We start from the raw sequence: 8,813 nt of genomic DNA on the forward strand, positions 1-8,813 counted from the left end.
AAAGAAAAATTATCATATTGCTTTAATGCCAAACGATGATTTTGTTTTCTTTTTATATTCGCAGTCTTACCCTTCCTAGTTACGGCCTTATTAAAGATCCTTCACCAATAAGATGGATATTTGTCCTATTTGCTTTGATCGAATTAGAAATCCTTATTTCTGCAACCCATGCAGACACATCTTATGTTATAGCTGTATTTCCGCCTGGCGAAATGGTACGTATGTTACAACGCACTTTGAAAAATTACGCAAAATTTTTTTTTCGACGTGCGTTAATATCGACCATATTAACGTACTTTGAAAAAAATGTAAAGATTGATCAATTTTCCTTCAAATAATCGGTATGATGAATAACAGATCCTGGTTTGATAACTTTTTTATGATACATGTAATTGATATTATAATATCAATGTATAATATTGACGTTTTAAATATTTAAGGTTTTGATAAAATAAAAGGGAAAATTAAAGGGTCTTGAAAAAAGGAGTGACGATTGTTTAAGTTCATCAATTCGTTTCTTCTTTTTTTTAATTCTAGTCTTTGATAAGTAGAGGTAAAGGTGTAAAGGGTCACTAACAGAGGACAGTTTCAAGCAACTTAGCATTTATCATAATAAAAAGGGCCAATTTGATTGTTCAAAACTATGAAAATTCTTTCTCTCTCATACGTTTACTGCACTTAAAAATTTCTAGTTATCACCTGTTTTGATTAACTTATTTATTATTGAAAGTTTTCAACGTCATACCAGTTAGGTAAATACATAAGTATATGAATGCTTTGAGTATAGCATAGACATCGAGACCGAGCGAAGGACCAGGGGAGGGGATGGGGGGGCTAAGCCCCCCACTTATTTTAGAAAGATATATACATCGTATAAGCGTTGAAAATGCAGCGTACCCGTTTTAGGTTCATTGCTCCCCTCCCCCGTTTGTTACCGACACCTATATATTGAAAAGATAAAGATTTGGACTTAGTGATCTTATACCCGTCTGCTCCTTTTTTCGACGGGAGTAAAATCAATTCATTTTTGCGGTTAGTGTTAGGCTTAGTTTTTTGAAAGATAAATAACAAACAAAATCTTTCCATGTCTAAAATATAATTTTTTTTCAAAGTGCGTTAAATGTCTCCATGGTAAAATATATTCATGTAGACTCTTTACGCACTTTGAAAATTTTTTTCAAGGTGCGTTGATTTTGTCCCAATTTTAATACACTTTGAAAAAAATTTTCAAAGTGCGTTGCCACACATTTACGTGTCCATTGTGTCGAGAACAGATCAAATCATACAACGGTGCCCAGCAAGTATCTTCGACCGCTGCAGGAAAAATAATGAGAGTGTGATGCTTACTTTAGATTCCTTTTTTTCGCGAGTACTAATTATCGCGAATAGGCTCTTTAGCGCTAATTCGGAGAACAATAATTCGCAACTGAACGGTTGATCAAGAGATTTTACATTGATTTAAGCACCATAAAATTAAACTGATTATTTTTTTTGCGTTTAACGCAAAACCACGCGCAATTATGACGTTGCTTTGCACAGGGCTTAAGCTATAACCCTATAAATAAAATTTTACATTGATTTCTTTTTTTATGGAAAATAATTCGAATATCATCGATTGAAAGGCTTTTTAGCTCACCTGAGCCGAAGGCTCAAGTGAGCTTTTCTGATCACATTTTGTTCGTCGTCCGTCCGTCCGTGTTTACGAGAGTGCATTTATTGGGTATTTTTCATGCCAAGATTGTACTTATTGGGTACTTTTTGCTTATTGGGTATACCCAATAACAAGTGTCGCTGAATATGCTTAAAATACCCTAATTGGGTATTTGCAGGTTAGTACCCAACAAAACTTGGACACGACGATTTGTCCAAAAAAGTGTCCAAAAAAGTTGCTTTCACGGACACACCGTGTTTTGTTGTTTCAGTTTTACATTCGGAACTCTAAATTCTCGAGAGTTCCGAAAATCAACTTCCGTTGATCCTGATCATAACAACGTTTGTTTTCATGGAAAAAAATATGGCGACTAAGAAACACTTAATGTCAACAAGATTTTCTGATTGACAAGAGAAAAGGTAAGTTTATTCGATTAATATTTATCCATTGCTGGGTTCTTGTTTAAGGAAAATAGATTTTAATGTAATTTTGAAAACAATTGTGCACAAAATTAAAATAGATATATCGGAACAATTAATCCTAAGTTGCACCTGTTTGTATTTTGAATTTTCTCTGTCTTTTTAACTCTCTTGAGGGCGAGAAGTATTTAGTAAATGATCGTATATTGTTAGATAATCTTTAATAAATCGAAAGTGTTTATTATTTAATTTTATATCATTACCAACTAAGTATGTTCTGACAATGTATATTGGATAGGGAAATGAAAATTTTAACAATCGTGTGTTCATAAATCAGCTGTAAATTATCGGTTCATGTAGACAGTATTACAATCGCAAAGTGAGCTGAGATGATGATAAATGGGATAATTGACAACAACTAAATAATTGTATGTAAGTTTATCTCATCTGATATGTAACTTAAGAGATTCATTGTATTACTGAAAAACTTTCAGTCAAAACAGTGCTTCTTTCTGTCTTTGATTTTGACTGAGTGTCTGCTTTATTTTGATTTTTTTTTTAATTATTGTTTTTGTCATTTGTTTTAATTAATTTAAAACAATACTGAAATTGATATAGGGCTACTATAACTATATTTCACATGATGGGTGTGTAATTAGCATCGCGCTACACCCGGGGCTTCCATTTTTGAGGATGGGGCTAGTGGTTTTCTGCACTGAGGAATCCCCTTGGGCTATTAGGAAATTTAAAATACACATGTAATACATGAAAAGCACCACCGGTATTTTCACTCTTTTTTGCTATTAAATTCCCTAATATGTAAATATTCCAGACAGCATGCTCATATTATCCATAAATCTCCACAACTGCATCCATTTTGCAGTACTACCAGACTGATTTACTTAAAAACGATCTTTTATTTCCTAATTTGAATTCCCCCCTTTCCTTTGTTTTATATAGCAATATATGCTTGTACATATATGCCTCACAGATATCTCATTATTAAATTATATACACTCACTCAATCAGCTCAATGATAAGTGTCATGCAATTATGTAGCGTTTTTTAAAAGCCATATATGGCGTAACTGATCAAAAATATATTTTTATAATATATGGCGAAAAATACAAAATTAAGTAAATAAATATAGTTAATACATTTAATTAAAGCTTTTCATACAATTTGGAGCACGGAGAACACCTCGTTTTATCTAATAATACGATTTTATCTTCTCTGTAATGTGTTATTTAAATCTTTTGTTATTTTCTTCCAAGTCGGAGAAAATTCCGAGAATCCAAATTAAATTTTGATATCTTTATAACGCAATTGACTTAGATCTTTATCATGTTTATATAAAGTAATGATACAAATAATAAGTTCTTATAATTTTAGTCTAATAATTTTCATTGTACATACGCCATATATGGCTTTAAATGATTCAAGATGAAAACAAAATGATTTTTGCTTCGTTTTAATTAGACGAACTAGTGAATGACCAGAAAAGGAATATTTAATATTTTTTTTTTCATTTTTTCAAATCATTAATTTATATATGATTAAATTTTACTAGCTAAAATTAAATTAAACTTTAATTTTAAAAAGAATCATCTGTAGTTAATACCCTGGGGCCCGTTTCATCAAAGGTCGTACGCCCAGTCGTAGCGCTACGCCGGCGTAAAGTCGGGACTAGCACGAATATTTGCTTTTCATTAAAGAGCGTATCGTTACGCCTGACTAAATTTAGGCCAAAGTTTTACGTCACTCATAGGTAGGCGTAAGTTATGGCGTAAAATTAAAATAAGGCCTTTTTATTAATTTTAGCGAGTTCTATAGAAAAAGTAAGGTTCTAAGAAGAATTTAAAATACAAACAATGCATTATTTAATTATACATTTATGAAGAGGGGGAGGGGGGGTGTTGTTACAACTACTTGGGGACGTAGTTGATTTGAGTAATAACGTACTCAAATAATATTTTGATGAATTTCTGCTGAGAAGAAAAGATTGTCTTATTAGAGATTTCTTACGTTTTGACAATGCATTCATACACATTTGATTGTGGTATTGTATGTCTAAGGTATTGTAAATCAATTTACATATATAACTGTATTTCTACACCCCGCTTGAAAAGCGGGACGGTACATGTATATGTACATGTATATACTATTTAGTAATCGGGATGTCCGTCCGTCCATCTGTTACGCTTTCGGGGTACCCATCTCTATCCACAACTCCTTTCATATCACTGATTGAAATTTGGTGAAATTTTCACAGAATCTTTATTATATATTGCCATTGTGCCTTATTGTACTTTTTGATCCGACACATATTTTGGGTTTCCCACAGCAAAACATGGACACTGCCATTATATTTATATGGAAGGCGGGGTGATATTTTTTTATTGAACTCATTGCTTACGGTACCTCTAGTTTCTTTTTCATTTACTAAAAAGAGACCCATTAAAATTGTCTATTTTGAAAAATATTTTCCAACAGCATATTTTCTGAAAAACAAAAATTTAAAAAAAAAAAAAAAAATCGGTTTCAAAAGCATAGTTATCATCTTTCATGTAATTTTCTACATTTAAGAAAAAAAATCAAAAAAATAACCCATCTTAAAACCAAAAAGTTTTTGTCATGTTTGAAGAGTCCATTTCTTATTTACTTCTCGTCCACATGCGTGGATCCAGAGGGGGTCGGAGAGAGGGTTCAGTATCTCCCGAATTTGCAGATTAATTAACATTGAATGTAAAGATTACTTAGTTAAGGACGAAAGTAATTATTTTCCTAGGTATCTGGGACAAGTGATGTTCCCGGTGAATCATAGACCCCAACTCAGGGAGGGGGTTGGGGTCTCATAGACAATAAGAGATTTTTGAAAGTGGTAATAAATTATTGCTTTTACAATATCGATGTAAGACGGTGATAATTACACAGTTAAGTTCAAGAATGAATTATTCCTAAATTTTTTTTCTCAGACAAACATTGATGCAGAAGACATCTTTAATTTTCTTAATTTTGTTTAAAAGAGCAAATCTTACATAGTACAGTATAAGATAATCTGAGCGCATATAAAGCACATATAAGATGAAAATATACATGTTTTTGATTTCCTGCATTACTTACACATGTTACATTTTAATGAAAACAAAATAAAGAGTAGCTGTTACTAAATTTTAAAGACAGAGACCACACAAGCAGAGAATTTTTGTAAGAATATCTTTGTAGTCATTTTTCCAAATCTCTCTCTCTCTCTCTCTCTCTCTCTCTCTCGCTCTCTCTCTCTCTCTCTCTCTCTGCGTACTTTTAAAACGGTACATCACATTTAATCTGCAGATAGTAAAGAATTTTTTTCTATAACTGAACAATTATGAATCAATTGAATTGACAAAAAATTAATAAATACAGAGAGGATTATCTTACATGTATCATGGTAGTAAACATGTAAAATTTATTTCTTGACTCAAAATGTGTTCATATGTAAACCGTTTGCATTTTGTTTTCATTATTTTTGCTTGCATATACATTTCTTATTAAAATTTTTGAATCTTATTCTGTCTCAAACTTAATTATTAGTATTTGTCAGTAGAATCAGTATTTATCGAATCATGAAATTTATTATCAAAGGCGAAGTTATTAACCTGTATCAATTTCGGGAAGAGGGGGTATGGCTGTAATTAAATTTCCAAAATAATTCCGAAATACAAGTACATGTACTGTCCTTTTCATCCTTTCAATTTATTAGACTTTTATTATTGAAATATTGTAAAAAACTAAAATTGGTTTCTTAAAAGATGCATGTCTCTTACATAACACTATAAACCCATGCATGTTTCAATTAGTGCAAGTATTAATCTATAACTTGTGTTATTCTGTACTTTGACGTGCTACAATTTATACATGTTTGTACGCTTTGGGCAATGTTTATGTTTTTGCGCCTGCGCAATGCAACGTTGTCAAGGACTTAGTCCTGTGACTAAGCATATCTTTTACGACTAGACTTACGCCACTTGGTGAAACGCAAATTACGCCCGACTAAATTTTGGCGTAATCCCCGGAAGTACGCCTAAGTTAAGGCTTAACTTTTCGACTTTTGATGAAACGGGCCCCTGACTTTTTTCACGATGAACTTTTTTTCAATGTTACTTTTTAATTTTTTGCCTCTATATTTGGGCTTGTCACTTTTTACTCGGGGATAGTAACTTTATTGCCACAAAGCTGTGGATTAGTACTTGATTTCCTTTATTGCACAGCGATGACTATGATTTAATAGCACAAAAAGCTAATGGGTTTACGTATGTGAATTTATATGATTAATGTTTACTTGTGATTTTAGGATAACTGGAGATAATGATTCCTTTTTTTCCATTGATATTACATAAATATTTTCCTAAGTATTATGATACAATAAATTGGTTTAGATTTTTTTTATATAAAAGTAATTAATAATTACAATGGAAATTAAAACCATAATCATGTTCATTGAGGATTTTCAATATGTAACAGGTCAAACAGGAACTTCAGTTGTGAACATTGCAGAGAACACACCCATCAGAAGATGACCCTCAGAAATAGGACAATTGTAAGTTATCAGTAAAATGAACAGTAATACTTCATGCCAACCATAAGATCTTTAGAGACATTTTCTCTTCTTAAATTAGAAGAGATAGAGGGATACATACTACATAACTACTAGGCAACCAACCTTTAACTGCAGGAAAGCTTTTGGTATGTGCAATACAGCTACATAAAACCTCTTTAGTATTCATGTTAAGTTTGATAAAGTACCTTAGTATTTTTTCTAGTGTTTGCCAACATTTTCATGCACACTGTTTGCTTGTTTGTACTATCATTTTATTTTAAATTCTTCAGATGCCCTTTACCTTTGCCAGTTTAGAATCATTTGCTTTAAGGGCATCTGAGGGTTGGTTCCAGAACTTAATTAATTGTAAAGTAAATACTGGGGTACTATACGGTCATAGGTTATGTTAATACATGTATAACATTTTGTTCTGATAGAGGTGGCATACAGGAAAAGAAACAATACTAGATATCACTTCAAAGGAATAAAACAGCTTCATCTTGTAGGTGTATTTTATTCAAGGATCACTACTTCATGTCTGATGTGCTGAAAGTTATTCATAATCTGTTTGACTGTCATTTTTCATATTTCCAACTTCTATCCAGCTTAGTCAATTTTAATTAAATTTTGTGCAAAGCATACCCCAGGAAGGGGGGATGGAGTGTCAAGTGTGACTCTGTCCCTGTCAATATAATTTCAAAGCAGTTAGTAAGGTTTGGGTCAATTTTAAATCCTCTTTAGCAGAACCATTGGGCTAAAAACAATACTAATGTGAAAGCTTTATCATTAAGTGTAGAGATGTTTTTGAAGATTATGTACCATTAATGTACTGATAGTGTTACATTAGAAGTCTAAAATTTGCAAGGAATAGGTGTAAAATCTTTTTAAAATCTACTTCTTAACAATCAGAAACTAACATACTGTCTAATTAATATGCAACATCGTTTTGTGTGTTGAATGATGATTCCATTTTGATAAAATTATGGCGCATGGGGGGGGGGTAGGATGAAGATGCAGTTAGACATAGAAGAAAAAAAAAGAGTTGATAGAATTTAGTTTTTCTTCCATTTTATTTATCAATACATATTTCTGAATAAGAAATATACTTCTACTTCTTGGTTGGGTTTGATCAACATAAAGGGTGATCTTGCTGTAGTCTAGAAAAACATGTTTTATACGGCAAAGAAATGCCTTTATCTAATTGCAGAATGAATAAAATGGACAGAGGCAGAACTGAAGGAGATGCATGAAATGAGGAATATTTCAAAGATTGCTTGAGCATAACCATTGCTACTGGATAAACATATGACAATATAAAAGAGCAGGGTCAATGGAGGTATCATACAGTATAGGCCATGAGAGACCCTGAAGAAGAAAGTATTGAACAGAAACAAAAATAAAACCATTTTGACATTTATTGAAATATAGGATCAAAGTCTTACATGTAAAATTTGGGCATGTAATGACTTTTCTCTAGCTCTAAGACTTATAACAGTGATAATTTGATTTAATATCTTTATCTCGATTTGTCGAAAAGATTTGGACATAGTGCATCAATTATTTTAAAGTTTTGATACAACGAATTCATTCATTGTACTTGTAACTGAGTTTTCTGGTGCGACACTGTTTTATCGGCTTCCAAACTAAGTTTGTGATTTCCAAACCAGATTAATGAGATCATGTAATATCTTTTAACATCGGTGACTATTTAATTTACATCTCAGAAGTATTTTTATTATTACAGGGAAAATATGCATTGTACATGTATCTGTAATAAACAGGATTATAGAAATTTTCCATATAATACAACACAATCTTAGCAACTGAAGGCAAATATTTTATCAAGGGTGTGATCTACTTATCAATATGGTTTTCAGCATTTTGCTCTACCTGTAATGGCTTGCTCCAAGTTCCAATATTTAAATTTAAATTTTGCAAACATGATTATAAAATTCTTTAAAAGCCAAATAGTTTAGGCAAAAAATGCTTATATATTTCCTATCATTTGTAAAGTGTACACTGAATGAGATGTGACATGTTAGAATTAAAGTATTAAATATGTTTTGGACTTATGTATGCTTATGCAGATAAATTTGAATTCAACTAGGGAAGGTAAATGTCATACTTTTTGGGTTTGCAATCTAATGCAAGAGTATAAATATCC

The 8,813-nt window shown here is 31.7% G+C and overlaps 1 long non-coding RNA gene across 1 annotated transcript; it reads left to right on the plus strand.

Annotated features, from left to right (window-relative positions):
• The first annotated feature begins 1,893 nt into the window (after window positions 1-1,893).
• LOC134282516 (uncharacterized) lies at window positions 1,894-8,521 on the plus strand. The gene is made up of 3 exons (XR_009995308.1): window positions 1,894-2,070; window positions 6,574-6,649; window positions 7,857-8,521. It is a non-coding gene; the product is annotated as an uncharacterized LOC134282516 (long non-coding RNA).
• The last annotated feature ends 292 nt before the right edge of the window (window positions 8,522-8,813 follow it).

The sequence above is a fragment of the Saccostrea cucullata genome, unplaced genomic scaffold (genome assembly GCF_032062105.1).
Source record: "Saccostrea cucullata isolate Sc308-1 unplaced genomic scaffold, CSIRO_AGI_Scuc_v1 ctg2037, whole genome shotgun sequence".
In the NCBI taxonomy this organism is placed as follows: domain Eukaryota; kingdom Metazoa; phylum Mollusca; class Bivalvia; order Ostreida; family Ostreidae; genus Saccostrea; species Saccostrea cuccullata.